Raw genomic sequence first — 20,850 nt, 5'->3', positions numbered from 1 at the left:
TATATTCATGAGTAACTTACTCGAGGGTTTTTCCGATTGGATGATCCAATTATGTGTGATTTCCAAAATTGGATGACATTTTTGGGTAATCCAATGGTCCAATTTTGGGAATCAAAGAGTCCCAATCATCGTAGTGCAAATGGGTGGCGACATGGAAAAAATCTGATGCAATGCTCAGTATGATCTCTCTCGGCCTCTAGCAAGCTCCAAGATCAAAGAATAAGGAATTAGCAAGCAATCAAACCTACTCACTTATAGCTCATGAATGTGTTGTGGGAGGAGTTTTTGTCGAAAGGTCGTATCCACCCATGATTAGAGATAGAAGGAAGTAGTGATAGGAGATGGAAGAGAAGAAAAAGAATAGACTAGAGGTAAATACGACAAAGACAAAGCACAATGAATCAAATCAATATGTATTGCTAGAACCTAAAATCCCTTATCTGGCATTACTGAGAAGCAATCTCCAAGCATTAGATCTCCTAGATCTAGCCCTTGCAGCCCAAAAATGTGCATCAAAATAATAGCTTCTTTGCTACTTGAAACCCAAATGTAATGGCTTCATTGGCTCTGAAAGGGACCCGGGTATAACCACAACACACCTAATCCAAAATCTCCCAAATCACTTCTTCTTCCTCTTCTAGTTCAAAGTATCGTTTTCACACTGTTCCCTACGATCATGACCCACACGATTTCGCCCATCTTTTTTTTTCATGAAAAATCCAAAACTGAGTGAAAAAGCAACTTGATTTTTGCATACCATCCTAATGTAGAAGATTTTCTAACTTTTTTGGATTTTTACAATAAATAATATAAAAAATAGACTAAAATTGTCCAAAAATCTAGTATTTGTGGACCATCCATGCCATGGACACTAGCACTAATGACTCAAATCACATTGACTCTCTACATCAATAAGAAAGTTGGATGATGATGCACTCATGAGTTTTTCACACTATGACCACGTAGTAGTGTCATGACGTCCACTGCCTCCGAACCTACACATCCTCCAGTATGTGCCACCAATGCACCACCCAGGTCAAACACCCATAGAATCAACTTGTCACTTATCATGCATGTAAGAAAGTATCCCCTAAGATCATAGATCAAAATACTCAGTATTTGCATAACTCTTGAGCCATACCTAGTACCCCCTCTAGGGTCATAAGGCCTTGGATGTGTATCAAACACTAGAGGCTGTTGAATCTCCATATACATGCTATCAATGCACCCATCAACAAATACATAGTAGCATGCCTGCTCTTTCAAAGTCAAGTGCATAGAAATCTGCTTATACTGGCAATCGTGTACCACATCAAACATAAACTAAGTCTCACTTGCATTCAACACATCCTCACCATCACGAAAAATAGTGAAATAATCCATATCTTGAAGCATCTTAGAATTGTCAATCAAGGCCTTTGACAAAGCATCCGAAACATTTTCTAGCTGTAAAGCATTACATCAAACATCTTGTAAATGCATATCCTTGAGCTCATGAATTGTTTTAGAAATGATAACTTTATCATCCTGCAAATCATATACATCCAACAAGTCACCAATCTCTGTTTGACATCAAAGTAAAACATGATCTTCACAAACCTCTTTAGATACATTAAGAATTATCTTCATCTCTCTTCTATTTCTCTTCCACAAGTGCATCTGTATTTTTCCCTTTTGCTGAATATGCATCCACTGAATATGCATGTATCGGTGATTCCCAACCAGCTATGTCACGAATGTCTTGCCTTGCATGAGATATTTCACTATTAGTACCTTTTCTCTTTTTAGTTACATGTAAAGCACATGTCCATATTTTAGCCTTTGAACCAACCATCACTTTACCATGCATTCTATCCAACTATAGACCAAAAGTAGAAGCATGTACAACCACATAAGTATTTCGGACAACCAAGTCTTCCAACAACTTCTGCATACCTCCCTTTCCAAAATTCAAAGCAAGAGGAAATCACATTTCTTGTGCATGGATCTTGCCATCTTTCCAAAAGATAAGCTGTCATGCCAAGGCCTCCTAATAAGCAGCACAATCTTTTCTCTCATGTTGCAAGCTATCACACCACATACATCTTTTTCCTAGCTTAGGGGCTACTGCCCATCCCCTTTCCTCTTGTCCATTTTCATCCAATTTTGTAAACTTCAATTGAAGATCTTGCATGCCTTTGACCAATTCATCTAATACATCTTCCCTAACAATGGAAACAATAGCAGGTACAACCATAGGTTTAGCCATAGAAGTGGGTGGCTTATTGGAGACATCAACTGTTTTACCTGTAATAGTGGGCAAGCTAGAGACATGAAATCTTTCTCTTCTTCTATATCTTTTCACAAGTACAGTAACAGCTTCCTCGACATGTCTCCACTATGTTTTAAGACCCTTCTTTGTAGTCTGATCCTATAGCAAATCATCAAGCTTCTCTTGAATCTCAGGATCTACTGCTTGTAGAAATAATACAATCTTTTGACTTGTAAGAGCTTGTTGTTCTGCAAGATCTAACTACTCAAATCGAATTTCAAATTCTCTTAACAATTCTGTAGACACAAGGCCCTTATTGGGTTGTAAAACCCACTCCTGAAAAGTATTGTGCGTAATCCAACTAGTATCTTCAATGTAGAATTCTTCCCTAAGTGTCTTCTTGAAAGTTACCTAGTCAGTATCCTGCATGTATAATTCAGTAATTCACGCTTTTAGTTCATGTACATTGATTCGAACAAGATATCGACTCCATGCAAGTTGAGCCACCCCAAAGAATTCCATCTTTTGCGTATAGGTATGTACATATGCAGATACATTCTTGTCATTGAATAACTTCATCTCACGCTCAACTGCTTGCAAATCATTCATCACAATAGTTTCTGTTTGAGCAAAATCTTGCATCACGTGTTGTTTTTGTTGTACCTGCATAAGCATATTCATATTTTGCACTAATTGTTGCAAAACATCACTGAAATTGTGCTTGAAGGTTCTCCCATCTTGTCTTTCCTTTTGATAACCTTTCATGTCGGCTTCACCAAACGTCAAAGGGGTTTTTGTCGAAAGGTCGTATCCACCGAGGATTAGAGATAGAAGGAAGTAGAGATAGGAGATGGAAGAGAAGGAAAAGAATAGACAAGAGGTAAACAAACACAACAAAGACAAAGCACAATGAATCAAATCAATATGCATTGAGAGAACTTGAAACCCCTTGTCTGGCATCACTCAAAAGCAATCTCCAAGCATTAGATCTCTTGGAGCTCCCTCGTAGACAAAAAACGTGTATCAAAACAACAACTTCTTCTCTACTGCTTGGAACCCAGATCTGATGACTCTCTTGGCTCCAAAAGGGGGGTAAAACTTCAAGACACCTGCTCCAAAATCTCCTAGTTTACCCTTTCTTCTTCTTCTAGTTCAAAGTGTTGTTTTCAAACTGTCCCCTATGATCCCGATGTGCTCATCTTTCTTTTTCATGAAAAATCCAAAAATGGCTGAAAAAGCAACTTGTTTTTTCCATCTCATCCTAATCTTGAAGGTTTCCTAGCTTTTTGGGATTTGTATAATAATTAATAATAAAAAATTAGGCTAAAATTGTCCAAAAATCTAGTATTTTTGGACCATCCATGCCACGGACACTAGCACTAATGACTCAGATCACATTGACTCTCTACATCAATAAGAAAGTTGGATGACTATGCACTCTAGAGTTTTTCACACTGTGTCCACATAGTGGCACGACAGAGTCTAATTGCCCTTCATGTTGCCTTAAAACAATGTGTCCAACTCTCTCTCTCTCTCAAACTTTGAATGTAGAAATGAGTCCCCCCTTTGCTCTCTTTGCCTTTTTAACCCCTCGTTATTTAGTCTTCCACTCCCCTTCTTCTCTCTTTTCTCTCTCAATGCATTAAAGCCCCTTTTTCTCCATGTTTCATCATGTTTACAACAGTAACCCTACTGTTTGTTTCTTTATTTTTTCTATGTTTTCCCTACCTAAATGCATCCAAATTAAAACTAAGCACTTAAAGGTGATACAAACTACTTTCCTAAACCTCAAAAACCAGAAAAATTACTTTCAAAAGAGATCAAATGCCTTCTGGATCGCTTCCTACCTATCTCAAGCATTGGTCCGGGGTAAACCCTACTCCAATGCTTGATTGGGAGCACACAAGCACACTCAAAGCTTGAATCCATTGGTCTTGATAACGAAACAAAAATTTGGGATCTCTCACTCAACTACTAAAGCCCATGGACCACTTATTATTTCAAGCATTTCAAGCCAAGTGTAATGGCTACCTCTAATTGCGTGTACTCTCATATCCACGAGTTTAGTGAGCTTACTTTCATACTGGATCGAGTTGCCTCCTCCCTCAATCTCTCCAGTAACTCCACCATCCAAGGTAAAAGCTCAAACAAGCTTGATCCTCAAGCTCCAAGATCCATGCTCCATTCCCACGTGAGATAATAGAAGGGAAAAGAAGGGAAAAAGAAGAGAGGAGAAGATGGAGAGCTTTTCCACCATAGTATCTCACCCTCACACACTCACTCCCTCTCTCAAGCACAAGCCCAAGCAAGAACAAGAAGAAGAAGAAGAAAAGGAGGAGAGGTAGTTTTTGGCGACACATAAGAATGACCTTCTTCATTCACTTTTTACCTTTTTATATATGCCCTACTCCTCTTAGGTGCCCATTCCTTTTTTATATGATCAACCATTTCAGCCTAGGCCCTCTTTTCCTATTCTCTTCCTATTTACATTGTTCCTCCACCCATGCCCATCTACATTTAAACATTGCATAGGAGGGAACCTGGCGCTCTTTTACAAGGATTTAGGGTACACTTTTATATTTAAAATGTGCCTTTTCTCTTTTTGGCTTGCCTTGGACTTTTGAGGTTATTTCTTGTGATTTTGGCTCTTTTCCTCCTATTTTTTCATTCAACCACCTTTTTCTACTTAATTCTTTGTCTTTTTAATTTTCTTTGCTTTCTTTGCAATGGGGTTAACAATGTATGTTCCCATTTTAACCCTTTCCTTTTCCCTATCATGCACCATGCTGCATGTGTATTCAATGTACACGTGTTTTCCTACTTTTGTTTGTTACATGCGTAGATTTATTACGTGAGAGGTCTAGCCAATCGGGTATTCTTAGCATTCTCCAATGTGATGGAGAGACCGAAGTTGCATCTATAAAACCAATAAAAATTTTCTAAATGTATATTTTCTTGATGCAACCACCTCCATGATAAATGTTTTTGAAATATGCACCACAATCTTGGTAATGAGACTTTTCCATACCTTGGGTGCTCCACATTTCCTAATACCCATATTTCTCTAAAAAATATGAGCTATGGGCACATAAAATGACAAGTATGGAGCATTGATATTAGATTTGGAAGATCAACATATCCAAATATTAAAGAACATGCAAATAGTAGAGTTGAAGGTGTACCATGTAGTGGGGGATGTTGGTTTCTCCACATGCATTGATAACTAGCTTTGTAAAATCATTTACCATTGTATGGAATTCAACTCGAGTGAAACAATCTATTGATGGTTTTAGCATTATATACACTAGCTTATAAAAAAAAAACCAAACTTTTGCACATACATTCTTAAGACAAGGGTATCTTTCCAAAATTGTAATGTGTTTGCATAAATATATATTTTCACAGCTCCCACTTTAGTTTTGATGGCTTGCCATCATATTGCTTAGGAAATTCTTCACCTTTATTCCACTCATTGATATTTTCTATGCCATTTCATAAGTTAGGCATGATTGTTTCTAGTCCTTTTTAATCTTTATCTTACCTCCATCTACAGTAAATAAATTTAATAACTGCATTTTCTCAATATAAAGTGCTTCACGTGTGGAGAGAGACTTCATTGTGTATGCATAATTGATATGGATCTTCAATAACTTGTCAAATATATGCATGAGGCAATTCAAAGTTCAAAAATGGACATTTTCAATGTTAATTGGAACTATGGATCTCCAAATCTTGTCAAGACATGACATATTTGATGGTAATCATATATTCACAAATTTAGAAATTTTTATAAAGATTGGGAATTCCGAATGTGATTAATATTTTGACACATGGTCTAATATTATCGCCTTATGCGATGGTGAAATTTTCCACTACATACTTTATAAGCACTCCCCCAAGTCCCATTGTCAAATATGTGGTTAAGATTTAGCCACTTGGTCAAATTTTTACTCCTTATTTTAAAGTGGAACTTGGGAGATTTCCAAATTTTCTAATATGGTATTTGGTGCCTTTCTATTACACGCCAATGATCCTTCCATGCAACATTATCTACAACCTCAAGAGAATTATTTGTTTTCATGGAAAATGAATAAGGCAATGATGCTAATGTCACAATTAAATATATACGTTACAGTCTCTTGAGATGGCCACCCAAGTGCCAATTAACATTGAATTCTTCGACTCCTTCCACACTCAGAGGTTCTCTCCACTTTTTTGCTTGGAAATTATATTCGAATATGGAGTGCATTGAAAGATCCAAGAGAGAACATTTTGGGTCTCCTTGGGCACTTTAACTATTGCTAGCCACCAAATTTCCTTTTTTGATTGCACACTAGATGGTTGGACAAGTGTGTTATCTTTTTTATAGGCCATGGCATAATTCATCAATATAAGGCCACACTATCTAAATTGCAACCCTTTACAATTCGGCATTCATCAAGTTCGATAAAAAAATCCAAGGTCGAAACAAAAACCTAGCAATGATAGTTGGTACAAACTTAGGAGAAACAAGTGTATTATATTGAATCCATAATGTTAGATTGAGACAAGTCAATTTCTTTCGAGCACTACACCTTGTAGAAACAAGCCATGGCACATTGCAACTTAATCAAGTCAAAATATTGTTGAAGTTATCATATTCATAAGAAATCCCTCGGGGAAGTTACTGTATATATATCCTCTACATCACGTGTGTTCAAGGTCTATTTATAAATATTCCTAATTGTAAATTTTTTATTGAATAAAATATAAGCATTTTCTATTCAATCTATAGATAATGCCTTTGTATTACACCCTTCTATATGTAGAAAATGTATAAAAATTTGGTATTTTAAAAATACCTTATTTTGAACCCACGTGATGCACACATATATTCATGAGTAGCTTACCCGAGAGAAATCCTTTCAACTTTAGCTCCCCTCACTTCTATTTTTTCAATATTTAAAATACTTTCCTATTGAATAAAAAATGGATATATTTCATGCTCATCTTACAACTTTCAACCAAAATAGATGAGGCAAAATCATGTGCTTTAATTTGGTACAAGTAAATGCAGTTGCTATCATACCATATATGGCATCATAGACTTGTGCACTAACCTTATCTATATCACATTCTATTTGAACTTTTTCTAAAAATAAACTATTAAGAACATCTATAAGTGATGCCAAGAGGCATATTACACGGTGGATTCTGTGAGGTTTTATGGTGGATTCCGTAAACTTTTATTACTAGGGCTCGTACACAAAGTGAATTCTTTGTGCCAGAAGTCGATGGGGACGCCGATCCTTTTCGGGTGTTTTGTTAATTTAGTGTGTACATGGGTGATTCCATAGCGGGTGATTCCGTAAAATACATATTTAAATTAATAAACGTTTATGAGTTTAGAGTGCACACTCGTGATAAATTAAGGTTAGGATTGATTTCTAACCAATTTATTTATTTATGTAGTTGAAGACTGCTAGGTATTCACTTTTGTCGGTTTAATTGTATTATTTTACTAACGATTGTAAATGCTTCAGTTGATGTGTAGAGATAGCAGCAGTGGCGGAGGAAAGCATTGGAGGATAGCGTGTATTCGAGTTATCGTCAATATTTTGATGGGCGCATACCTTAGGCATGGCGCCTATATTTTGTCGCACCTATTTATCAAGGCGTTTGATATTTATTTATTATTTTTGTATGCGCATGGGTGCACGATTTAGATATTTGTATTTGGACATTGTATTTGGGTATGCTTGATTTCTTGGGCACCTGCCCATTAGCTTTATTTCTATTTGGCACTAAAGCAAACTCAAAAGCCAAAAGCGTACTATTTTGTAATTTGGGCTATTATTTGAGCAAGGATAATCCAGTGGTGGATATGCTGTCTAGAGCCAGATATGATGATGAGGAAACACTACTTGCAGAAGAGGATGATGTAGAAATTTCAACCACTATGGTTGAACATGTTTGCCATGTCTATGATATTGTGGCTTTCATAGAAGAACTCTATGTTGGAGATTGGTTGCAGATTGGCAAGTACCTTAGTACACTAAGAAAAAGAGACGAATGGACAGATGAATTTGCAAGAGAAGAGCAACAAGAAGAAACTCTAGTAGAAGAGACAAATGATATGACAGATAATCTTGCTGATATACCGGAAATACACAATGAAGAGATTGATCTATTCGTGGATCTTGACGACAATGATCATAGGTAGTTGGACCATCCAGAGGATGTGCAGGATTAAAGGGTGTGGATGTCGTGCTGCTGTGCATCCGAGGTGTGGAATCCACCAAAAAGTTTGTGTGTGTGACATTTGTTACTTTGTACATACTTAGACATTGTGCTTTGCTTTGCCTGAATGTTTTGCCTTCAATTGGTTCATGTTCAATTTCACAGAAGAGACAAGTGTTGTTTGGGAGTGAATCTGGTATTTGTTACAAACAATTTAGAAGGAGAATGGGCTTTGTGAGGAAGTACTAAACTCTTTCAAAGAGATGCAGATCGAAGGTTGTATTTGATTGCTAGGCTTTGGCAATCATATCTTTAACTTCATGAAAAATAGTAGCGTACATATTAGCAATATCATCAGCAGTCTGGATTTTATTTGATAATGATGCAACAGGTGTGTAGACAAACTATAACCATAAATAACTTCAAATGGTGCTTTCTTTGTAGCTATGTGTGGTGTATTGTTATATGCAAACGGAAGTAAATGTATATATATATATCCCATGTATGTGGTTTTGAAATAGTGTAAGCACGTAAAAGATCTAAAATAGTATTGTTAGTAGCTTTTGTTTGACCATTAGTTTCAGGATGAAATGCAGATGAAAAATCAATCTTTGTTCCTAAGTTAGCAAACAAAGTAATCCAAAAATTATTACAGAATCTAGAATCACGATCAGAAATAATAACTTTTGGTAAACAATGATTAGTAAAAACAGTTTTAAAAAACAATTGAGCTTCTTGAGATGCTGTTAAAGTTTTCTTGCATGGAATGAAATATGCTTGTTTGCTAAACCTGTCTACAACAGTCCAAATCATATCATGGTTAGCTTTAGTGTTAGGTAAACCAATGATAAAATCCATAGAAATCTGTTTCCATGGTCGTGATGGAATAGGTAAAGGCATTAGTAAACCATACTATTTACCATGATGTCTTTTAACTCTTTGACAAACTAAACATTCAGAAAAAAAGTTAGATACATCAGTGTCCATATGCAGCCAATAAAAATCTTCAATCAATGTACGCAAAGTAGATATAATACCTCTATGACCTTGATATGGAGGACAATGAATCTTATTCAAAACAAAAGATCTAAATGGAATTGTAACACATAATCTCTTTTTATAAAACATGAATCCATTATTGTAAGACAGTGAATCAATAGGAGTTCAATTATTTGCAACTAATTTATTCTAATCAGATTGAAAAGTAAAATCTTGATGATAAGTATCTTTCATAAGGATTAGGGAATCAAATGATATCACAGAGATATTGTGAATTGTCGGTCTTCTACTTAAAGCGTCAGCTACTACATTCTCTTTTCCTAGTTGATATTGTATAAGGGGATGAAAATTCTAAATGAAAGCTGCCCATTTGATATGTTGATCAGATATCTAGGGTTGACTAAGGAGATGTCTAATGCTTTGTTTGTCAGTCCTAATCATAAACTCAGAACCCATTAAATAATGTTTCCATTGACGTAAAGCTTGTACTACAACTAGCAATTCTTTATCATATGTAGAATATTTAAGTTCAGATGGTTTCAGTTTACAACTAGAGTAGGCTATGGGATGATTATCTTGCATAAGGACAACTCCTCTTCCAGATCCGCTAGCATCAGTAACTACTAAAAAGAATGGTCTATTGAAATCAAGTAGTTGTAATACAGGAGCATGGGTTAATGCATGTTTCAATAAATCAAAAGATTTTTGTTGATTATCAGTCCAGTTATAAACAATACCCTTCTTTAAAAGTTTAGTAAAAGGCAATGCAAGTAACGAAAAAATTCGCACAAACTTTCTGTAAAAACTAGCAAGACCTAGAAAAGAACGTAACTCATGCACATTTTTGGGTATAGGCCAATTTAAAATTGCTTCTATCTTTTTAGGGTCAACCTTAATACCTTTTGGTGAAACAATATGTCCTAGATATTCAATTTCTGTTTGAAAGAATTCACTCTTTTCTGGATTAACATACAATTGATTATCTTTCAACAACTTGAAAACTAAAGACAGATGTTCATAATGCTCATTCTCATTTTTATTGAATACCAATATATCATCAAAGAATACTATAACACAATGCTGATATTTCAAGAATATGCGATTCATCATTCGAGTAAATGTAGCACGTGCATTAGTTAATCCAAAAGGCATCACTAAAAATTCATAATGTCCAAATTGTGTTCTAAATGCAGTTTTGAATATATCAGATTTATCCAATCTCACTTGATGATAACCAGATTTAAGATCTATCTTACTAAATATGGCAGAACCTTATAGTTTATCCAAAAGATCATCCACCCTAGGTATTGGATATCTATTCTTAACAGTAATTTTATTCAGGGCACGATAATCTATGCACATGCGATAAGTATTATTATTATTCTTTACTAATAAAATAGATGCGCCAAATGGAGAACTACTAGGTCTAATTAATCCTCTATTAATAAATTCTTCTACTTGATTTTGAATTTCTTTCTGTTCAATTTGGTTATGCCTATATGGTGCTTTACATGGTGGTTGTGTACCAAGAATTAAATCTATTTTGTGATCTTCAAGACGTGAAGGTGGTAGTCCAGGTGGTAAATCATCAGCAAAACAATCTTTAAATTGGGCAAGAAATTGTTTATGCCTAGGATGCATATGTTTTTCTTTAGCTTGAGGTTCATTCACCCAAATTAAATAAGATTTACTACTTTTATGTAATGCACGTTTAGCTTGAGTAAGAGTAAGAAGTGGAAAATTATTAGATGCGTGCATACCATGCAATGTGATTTGTTTTTCTTGAAAATAAATTTTAATTGAATGCGTGGAATAGAATAGTCTATGTCAGGATTATACTGATGACGTCAAGGCATACCTAGGATAATATCACTAGACTGCAAAGGTACAACTAGGAAATTCCTATGTTTAGTGTATTCACCAATTTTAATTTCTAAGTTATGCACTTCTTGTGTTCCATTATATCTTGTGCCTGCAAAGGCACAACTAGGAGATTCCTACGTTCAGTGTATTCACCAATTTTAATTTCTAAGTTATGCACTTCTTGTGTTCCATTATATCTTGTGCCTAGGAATGTTGCTTTAATGCGATAATGTATAGAAACAGTTTGTAATTTCAATTCTTTCACTAACTTTGCAGAAATAAAATCGTGTGCTACCATCATCATGTAAAATAATCTTTTCTTTACCATGCACAAAACATTTCATTGTCAACAAAGAATGTGGAGTTGGCATACCTGGTAAAATATCCGAAGTAGTGGTAATGTCATCTTCATCTTCCGTAAAGTCAGGCATTTCCTCTTGTTCTTCTTATTCCATTGCTCCAAGATAATTGATATGGACAGGTGGTTTCTTCGATTGGCAATTGGCTACTAGATGTCCAGGTTGATGGCATTTGTAACAAACTATAGGTTTGGCTTTAGATACATTATTGGCAATGGCAGGAAGTCTAGGAATATTGGGATTTGGCTGTGAGGATGGCTTAGGGTTTGGATTAGTATTTGATGGCAAAGCAGGTGGTCGTGTCCAAGACTTACGGAATGAAGATGGAAGAAAATGACTTTGATTGAATTTTCTAAAATTTGAATTGAATTGCTTGGAAACATAGTTACTATTTGCTTGAAATTGTTGTGGACGCTTGTCTCTTCCTCGAATCTTGTCTTTAGTGTCATGAGCCAAAGAAATTGCATCTTCAAGGGTTGTAGGCATGAACATATTAACTTCAGCATAGTAATGTCCAAGTAAGCCAGACATAAACTTGTGTTTGTGAGTCGCTTCAGGTACATCTTTGAGCATGCGTAATTGCAGTAGGGCATTCCAAAAACGTTCAGTGTATTGGAAAATAGGCTCACGATCTCTTTGCTATAGAAGATCCAATTGCTTTATGGCTTTTTCATGGAATTGAGGAGGAAGGAAATTCTGCAAAAACTTCTTTTTGAAACTCTCCCAGGTAGTGGGACAATCAATGCTCTTGCGAACCACAGTCCACCATAGAGATGCTCGATCGACTAAATGATTAGTGGCATATTTACTTTTGTCTTTCTTAGCATATGTCTCTTCATGAAAGTAATCATCAAACTGACTGATAAATGCAAGTACAGTCTTTCCATCTCGAGATCCATTAAAAGTACGAAATTTGAAGTTTCTTTTACTTATCTTTGTTTCTTTGCAGATGGATTGAGCTTCGAGCATCGCATCGATGATACGTCGAATAAGATCTTCGGGTTGCGGTCCATCTTTTTCAGTGGTAGATCGTTGCAAATTGGCCAATTGAACTTGCAAAGCTTGTTGGGCTCTTCGTTCTTCATCAAGTTGCATCATAATCATATCTAATTTTTGTTTCACCATAGGTTCAGGAAGATCACCTTCAGCCATTAAATCATCCATGTTTTGTTCTGTCATCCTGTAAAATTCAAAAGACCTCACACTCTCAAAATTTGATTAGCGGGATGAGCGTAGCTTAAAGTCGAGTATACAAGGATTATAAATTTTTGTTTGACTTTTAAGGTATTTATCTTTTGCGGTTGCGGTGTTCGTAGTCTTTGTAGAAACTGCGTATGACCTTCTGCGTTTGCTGAAACTAGTTTAGCAAGTCTGCGCATGTGAATAGAGTCTTCCAGGGAGCAATTTCCTAATTCTGTGCTTTTGTGCAGGAACAATCTTTATGGGAGTAATTGAGATCAGTCTGTTTTGACTTCTGTGGACTTGCAGGACTTGCTATGTGTTTAAATTCTAGATTTAATGACTTGATGTATGCAATCCATCTCAGCATAGCTATATCCAGAGTAGAACAACTCGTAATCATACCTATCAATGGCAAGCAATCTGTCTCTACCACAACTGAGGCTCCAATAAAGTACTCCTTATCACATTTGAGAGCCATAACAATTCCCAGTAATTCCCTCTTGATTTGTGGATACCTCCTTTGTCTCTCGTTTAGGACTTTCGCCCCAAACCGAATAGCATACCTGTTTCCATCTGCATCATCTTGACCCATAGCCCAACCTATGCCAATTGGACTATTGTCAACTATCAATACAATAGGGCTTCCACAATTATAATCTGCTTTCCTAAGAGTAGGAGCAATTTGCAATAACTTCTTCAATTTCCGCATGGCTCTAGTGTGGCTCTCATCCCAATAAAATTTGTGCCCCTTTCGAAGCAGCTGATATAAACAATCTGCTATGTGTGCAAAATGGGGTATCCAAATCATATAAAACACACAAGCTCCAATGAATCTCCGTACCTCTGAAGTGGTAGAAAAATACTCCGTAATCTTGCCTATAGCATCCACCTTCTCAAGTGAGGGTTTCCTGCCATAATACCCACACATATGTCCAACAATGACAACCTCATATACTACAAATACAGATTTTTGCCCTGATAGTGTCAAGTTTACTTCTTCTAGCCTGGCCAAAATCTTTTCACAAGCTGAAATATGATCAGCCACAAAATATCTGCATCCCTGCTCATTTAGACTCTCATTCTTCTCTTCTTCTGCACACCCCTTAATGGGCACATCATCCAAAAAAGGCATGGTAAGCTGAGGTATGTAATCACAAAGGACCTTATGTATGGCATTCATCATATGCGCAATAGAACTAGTGGCACCTTGAGGCAAGCTACACATCCTGACAAGCCCAATAGGAGTTCTCATAGTGGTTATGTCCCTGCTTTCCAAAGCCAGGTGAAACTAATCATATCCCAAATACAAATCACCTAAAGAATAGATGGCACGTCCAGCAAATGCTTCTGCAAACTCATCCACAACTGGACCTATACCAACATTCCTGATAGTAACTCTGTTTATTGGCTGCATGTCCTGTATAAATCGGAGAGTACCATTCTTCTTTGGAACCGTAAACCACCTATTTGAGTATGGTGCAGATGACGACTCTAGGATTCCCATCCTAATTTTCTCATTCAACAAGTCAATTAGCTTTGGCAAGTGTGCCTTAGGCACTGGAATAGTCGGAGGTTCCATGGAATACGAGGAATAGTAAAGATCACCATAGGAGAAATAATATCTGGATTCACACATCCAATCTCATGCGGGAAAAAAGCAAACCCCCTTCCATGTTGCTCAAGTATCTCTTGAAAGCATTGCTTCTTTGTGGGTAGCAAGAAATCACCATTTCCAATTTTTAATTCAGCAAGAGTCTCTGCTGAGAATTTATGGCCTATATGCTCTGGATTCCTCAAAATTAGCTGTTTGGCAGCCCTCTCTATTTGCTGATCACTGTCAGGTGGAAGCGGTACAGCTACCGGCTTCACCTTCTTATCCACAGTCTTGTATTTCGTGTCAACCCTGGCTTCATTATGATCCTCTGTATTACTCAAATCTTGCTGTAAATCAGCAATTCTGCACTCTAGTGGCCGAATATCCTCAGCCCTCTCCTCTATGGACTGCATAGGAACAGCCCTAAACTCTGGATGCTAAAATATTTCAGCAGTAAACTATGTTGGCTGAAAGTTTTCAGCCCTCTATGTCTCTGTAGGCTGATCATAATCAGCCACAAACTCTGTTTGCTGAATTTCTTCAGCACTCAATACTTTTTGCCGAGTCACCTCAGCCTCTGACTCTATCTGTGACACAAAATCTGCAATTTCATGAAACATATCCAGGGATTGCACTAATGCATTACTATGACAACTCTACATATAAGTTTTCAGCATATTTTCCATCTCTGTCATCGTATCTGCACAAATCATACTATCATACATCCCATCTATATGCTCATCATCCTCTAAAATACCTACATTTTTCAAATTTTTCTCCTTCCTGCATATGTATTGCCTGGAGCTCTAGGCAACTTAGAAGTCTTCTAATAACTCATCGAACTGTTTGCTGAAATTCCAACAAAACTGGAGGAGAAAACACTACTTCCAAGAGGAGAGATCTCCAATCTCCTCTGCTCTGTACCACCATCACCTCGCAAAACAGCGGTACCTAATGAAAACCCAAATCCCTCACAGTGGGCAAAGGTGCATATCTAAGAGTATCCCTGTTTCTAACATGGTTCACACACAGAGTCATAAACTGAACTACTCTCATACCATCTTTACTGCGAATCTGTGCATAAGCAGATCCATCATCCATTACTTTTGTTTCCATGCGCATCTCTGTGATGAATGGCTGTCCAAGAATTATGGGATAAGAGCATGAATCCTACACAAAGAAATGGAAATCCTCCTCTACATCTCCAATAGAAACCCTGACACTGGGACACGCAACATACAAATCACCTGCAGTGTTCTTGGCGGCTCTCATATGCCACCCATGTTCTACATCCATAGGCCATCTATTACTTTCACAAACTCCACAAACTATGAGATTAATCTCTGAACCATGATCCACCAAAGCAACATAAGGCACATGTTTCTCTCCAATTTTTACTATCGTTTCTGTAGTTGCCCTAGCCCAATGACTCCGCGAAAAGTGACTACGCGGTATCAAGACAGGCTCATCAGTTTCAGCATAATGCATAGGCTGAACCCTCTTCTCTATCTGTGGAAAAACAGAGGCATTCTCAACCATAACCTCATCCTCATCCTCATCCAACTCCCCAATCAAAACTCCCTGTGTATCAGTAGTAGGCAATGCATGTCTTTTCCTCTTCAGGACTTCTTGGAATTGATCTTGAAACTCTCTTTTCGAGATGCCCAAAACCTCAGAAATAGTAAAAGTCACGTCACTACCAAGTATCTTGTTATTAAAGATTTTCTTCATGTCCGTAGATGTCTCAATATTAGACATCAATCTAAACCGTGACTGCTTTCTCTCTCTAGGCTCTTGCCTCTTTTCTTTCTTCTGAGCATCTTCCATCTGTCGTTCTGGCCCTAGTCTCAAAGATGATCCTATAGTAGGTGGAGTAACAAACTCACCCCCTCTAGTCTTTTTAGCTGCATTTGGATTTTCTTCATCCCTCTTACGCTTCTCCTCAACAAGTACATCTACTCCCTAAGACTTAGCCAAGTAGGCATAAATAGTATACTTGTCAACAGGTGAATCCCAACCTGTCTCAGATCTGATGCTAGAACTTGCACTAGTCAAAACAGTCTGCTGAATTTTTCCCTTGTTTGCCATCTCCATAGCATAAGTCCATAATGCTGATTGATTCTCTGATCCTTTCTCAATCTGGACTCCATATGCAAAAGCATCTCCTCTAGCTGCCACATAAGAAGTACGTGTAGCCATGTCATCCACTAATTTCTTCATTCCGCCTTTCCCAAAATTGGTAGCAAGTGGAGCTCCTGTTTCAGTCAACGAGATCTTGCCGTCTTGTCCCCAAAATATCAAATTCTTCCTCCTTGCATCCTGAAAAGATTCACAATCCCTGCAATGTTGATGGTCCGTACTATCACACCAAATACATCTTCGATCTCTCCTAGGTGCACTAGGAGCACTCCTAGGTGCAATAGGAGCACTAGAAGAAATAGTAGGCGTAGTCGAAGCAAACTGCTCTTTCAAATTTTCCACCAATTCTGCTTTAACTAACTCCAGTGTCAAATCCGTTATGCCTTTGATTATGTCATCAAGAGAGGAAGGAACCAACGGAGCGGATGGTTTTGGAGCAGAAGGAGCCGGCATCGGTCTTGGAACAGGAGGAACGGGAGGAGTAGAAACAGTAGACACTGGCATAGGCCAAGAAACTGGCTGAAGAAGAGAGGAAATAACAGGGATAGAAGCAGGCATAGGAGCAAAAGACGGTGTCATAGATCCATTCTGTAGGCAGGTCTTCCATATCCTCCTCTAGGTCAAAGTCGAGACTGCATCCTAGGCATCTTGCCAATCCTTTAAGACCCATAGGCTTCGTGCGATCCTCAAGAAGCTCTCCTAATTCTTCCTGAAGAGCAGGATCTGCAGCTTGCAAGAAAAGCTCAACTTTCTCAACATCCAATGCTCTTTGTTCAATGGCATCAAGCTGACTATACCTCTCTTCAAATTCTCATATAAACTCTGAAGTAGCTAGACCTTTGTTTGGCATGTAGACACACTCTTGGAATGACCGCCGTGTAGCCATCCCAAAGTCCTCAAGGAAATACTCTTCTTTCAGGGCCTTCTTAAAATCTTGCCAACGCGAATTTTGAAGAAAAAGATTTGTCACTTTTTCCCTCAAGGCGGGTGTGACAAGACGAAGGAAAAGATTTGTCACTTTTTCCCTCAAGGCGGGTGTGACAAGACGAAGGAAATACTTACTCATAAGTCCTACTGGTACTCCAAAAAATCCCATCTTGATCTCATATGTCTTCAAATAAGCCGAAACATTATGGCCATCAAATAGCTTCTTCTCATTCTCAACTGCTTCAATCACCTTAGTCGCGCTGATTGCATTCTCCTGCTCCGAATATAGTTGCCTTTCCTGAGACAACTGTTGTTGATGCAACTGCTGTTGCTGCTGCATATACAATTGCGTCTACTGATTTTGAAGTTGCATATACATAGACATATTCTGCAAAATCTGCTTTAAATCATCCGTTGAAGTACTTGAAGCAGCAGTCAATGATGGAACTGAAGTAGAGGACAAAGTAGGAATCGTAGAAGAGGCTGAAATTGATGCTGAAGTATCTCCCATCCTGAAATTTATGCAACGCTTTCACGTCGGGTTCACCAAAGATATTCCAAGATAGAAGATTCCTCAATTCCGAAGGTCTTCAAATGGAGGCGCTTACTTCCTTAGGTATTAAAAGAGATTAGGATGATGACAATAAAACTCATGTCACAGTTATACCTATCTCAATTTGCAAAATTCTCATAGCTGAAGACTTTTCACAACTGTCAGAATTGGCATTACAGCTCAAGCAACAGTCAAAGTCACTTAGAAATATAGCAGCTATATCTTGTTGTAAAACTCCTTAATAACAAAGACGCTCCAGGCCCATTACAGCCAAATCTTGGCAATCCTTATTTTCGCATCAAAGAGGTGAATTCAACATATCACTTTGTTTGGTTAAAGCTTGCAGCATCTTCTTAAAAACAGTTTGCACATGGACCATAGCAAATGAGCTTGAATCCCAAAAATAGGTTGAAAGCCTCCAACAAATGCATTCCCTGCTCGGAACTCCAAACTCTTCCCATCTTCTTTATGAAAAGTTTGGCTTCTCTGGATATTTGCACCCAATTCCTACATTATCACACTGGCAGCATAGTGTCCAGATCTTACACACTCTAGTATGGTCTTTCCCTGCACCCCTGTTATGTTTCATAGACTTTTCTGTTGTGAAGATGATTATCCTCCACGCATAGATGCATGTATGTGAGTACCACAAAGACAAGAGCCATGAAGGGTACTTCTGTTTCAGAATATCCCTTGAAATCTGATTAGTGCGTACAAGGTATTGAATATGCTCTGCTCTTGTGTCAATAAAGCCTCCAAGTAAGGTAAAAAGTATTGAGATACAAAATCAATGGTCTTCCCTTTTGTGCTGGCACCTTTGGCATGGACAACACGTTCAGGAATTCTTTCACAGTCAAACTGAGCAAGCTTTTCAATCAGGTGATAGTCCTCCAGAAGAACAGGACCTCTGGTGCCGATAGTCAAGGATGAATTGTTGTTCTATACTGGGGCACTGGAGTTTGTGGTGAAGAAGGGGGAGTTGTAAGCACTGGACAGACGGAACTCGTAGGGCTCCATGGTGACAATGTTGTGACAAATTGGAATATCACACGTTGGCAGTTGGAGAATGAACTCATCAAGCTAGTTATGATGTTTCAACATAGTCTGTTAAATCTCGTGTTCACCTCCATAATGTGCATCATAGCGCTTGGTATCGACAGCTTCAATCTCCTCAATGAAAACTATTGATGGGGAAAAATCATCGGCAACTCTAAAAGCTCTCTGACCCGCCTCCTCTTGTGTTGCCATTCTGAGCCTGAATTTTGCACATCAAGTCCCAGAATCCCTAACCGATCGAAGGCCAAAGCCACAACCGATTCTTTTTTTTTTTCTCTTCAGGCTCCTCCCTCAATAGCCATAAAAAAAGCGTCCTTCCCCCCCCCCCATGCCAGAGTAAGGGCCAATTGTAGCAGATTTATCGAATGAACTGGTAGGCCCTTTATTTACATTTCTATCTCTTCCACCCGGAGAAATTAGACCACTTCTTCCACCTCCCTTTTTCGTGCCTCTTTCCACAATTCGCCGCCCATAGAAAGAAACATAATCCTTTGCTTCTGAACCAATAGTATCACTGAGCCGTTGTAATAAGGAGAATGTGCTTCTTGATATTGTACGATATTGCCAATGCATTATTTCCCTTACAGTGGCTGCACCAGCATCATCCACACCACCCTGGAAACCCGGTAGCAAAGGTATGACGACAATGACACGGAAACATTGTTTCTCCTTGTGAGCTCTTAGAACTCGGTTGAATACAGCTTGAAGAACATGATTGTGAATCACATCATCATCATCAAATCCAGATATGAAAAATTGATTCTTAATATACACAAAATGTTCAGCTTGGTCAATGAGGGTACAATAAGCTGCATGGATGCTAGTTTCCTCAGATTGATTGGTACCAGCTGACCAAAATCCCACACTCCTTAGAACCTGACAAGCACACTTCACCTGTGGACCAACTTGGCCAGCTTCATATTCAATAGAAACCTGGCCCTCTCTTTCCTGAAATTGCCACCATTCTTGGTGAAATCCATTTGCAAATTCATTAAACTTCCTAGCTTGCCAAGGTTCACAGTTCATGTAAGACTCCACAAATTCTTGATCTTCTAGCACAACTGCCACCTCAGAGTCTCGAGAACCCAAGAGACTTCTATCATTTATATTTTCAGAGCCAATCAGAACAACCATGTCATCAATTATCATGATTTTACTATGTACATAAACCTGACTAGTAATTAGTGGAGAACTTTCAAACAGTTTTCCATAATTTCAGAGCCCATGCTCAGCATATCCTCGAAACAATGCATTCCACAAAACTACTTCACAGACTGGGAGATTATCAAACACTTGTTGTGCATCCATGAGCAAGCCACATTTCACATATAGATCAACCATTGTGCTACTAATGAAGAGGTCCATTTCCAAACCCTTTCAAACTATTTCACCCTATAATGCCCAACCCATGTCCATATCTTTCTGATGTGCACAAGCCTTGAACAGGGCAACGAATGTGTAACTGTTTGGTTGAACACAGTCATCTTGCATTTTCTGAAAGACCTGGAAAGCATGTGATAAATCCCCCATGTCAACATACCCAAGGATAAGGGAACTCCAAGAATACTCATTGCGCTGTGGCAGGTAGTCAAACGTGTGCTGAACATCAAGCAAGCTCCCACATTTGGCATACATATCCACCAGTGTGCTGCCTGGATGAAGGCATATTTCCAATCCAATTTTCACTATTTTAGTGTTTATTTCTCAG

This window comes from Lygodium microphyllum, chromosome 30 (assembly GCF_053477565.2).
Source record: "Lygodium microphyllum isolate KBCC chromosome 30, Lygodium_microphyllum_v1.1.10, whole genome shotgun sequence".
Taxonomy (NCBI): Eukaryota; Viridiplantae; Streptophyta; class Polypodiopsida; order Schizaeales; family Lygodiaceae; genus Lygodium; species Lygodium microphyllum.
Note: the sequence above shows the minus strand (reverse complement) of the source record.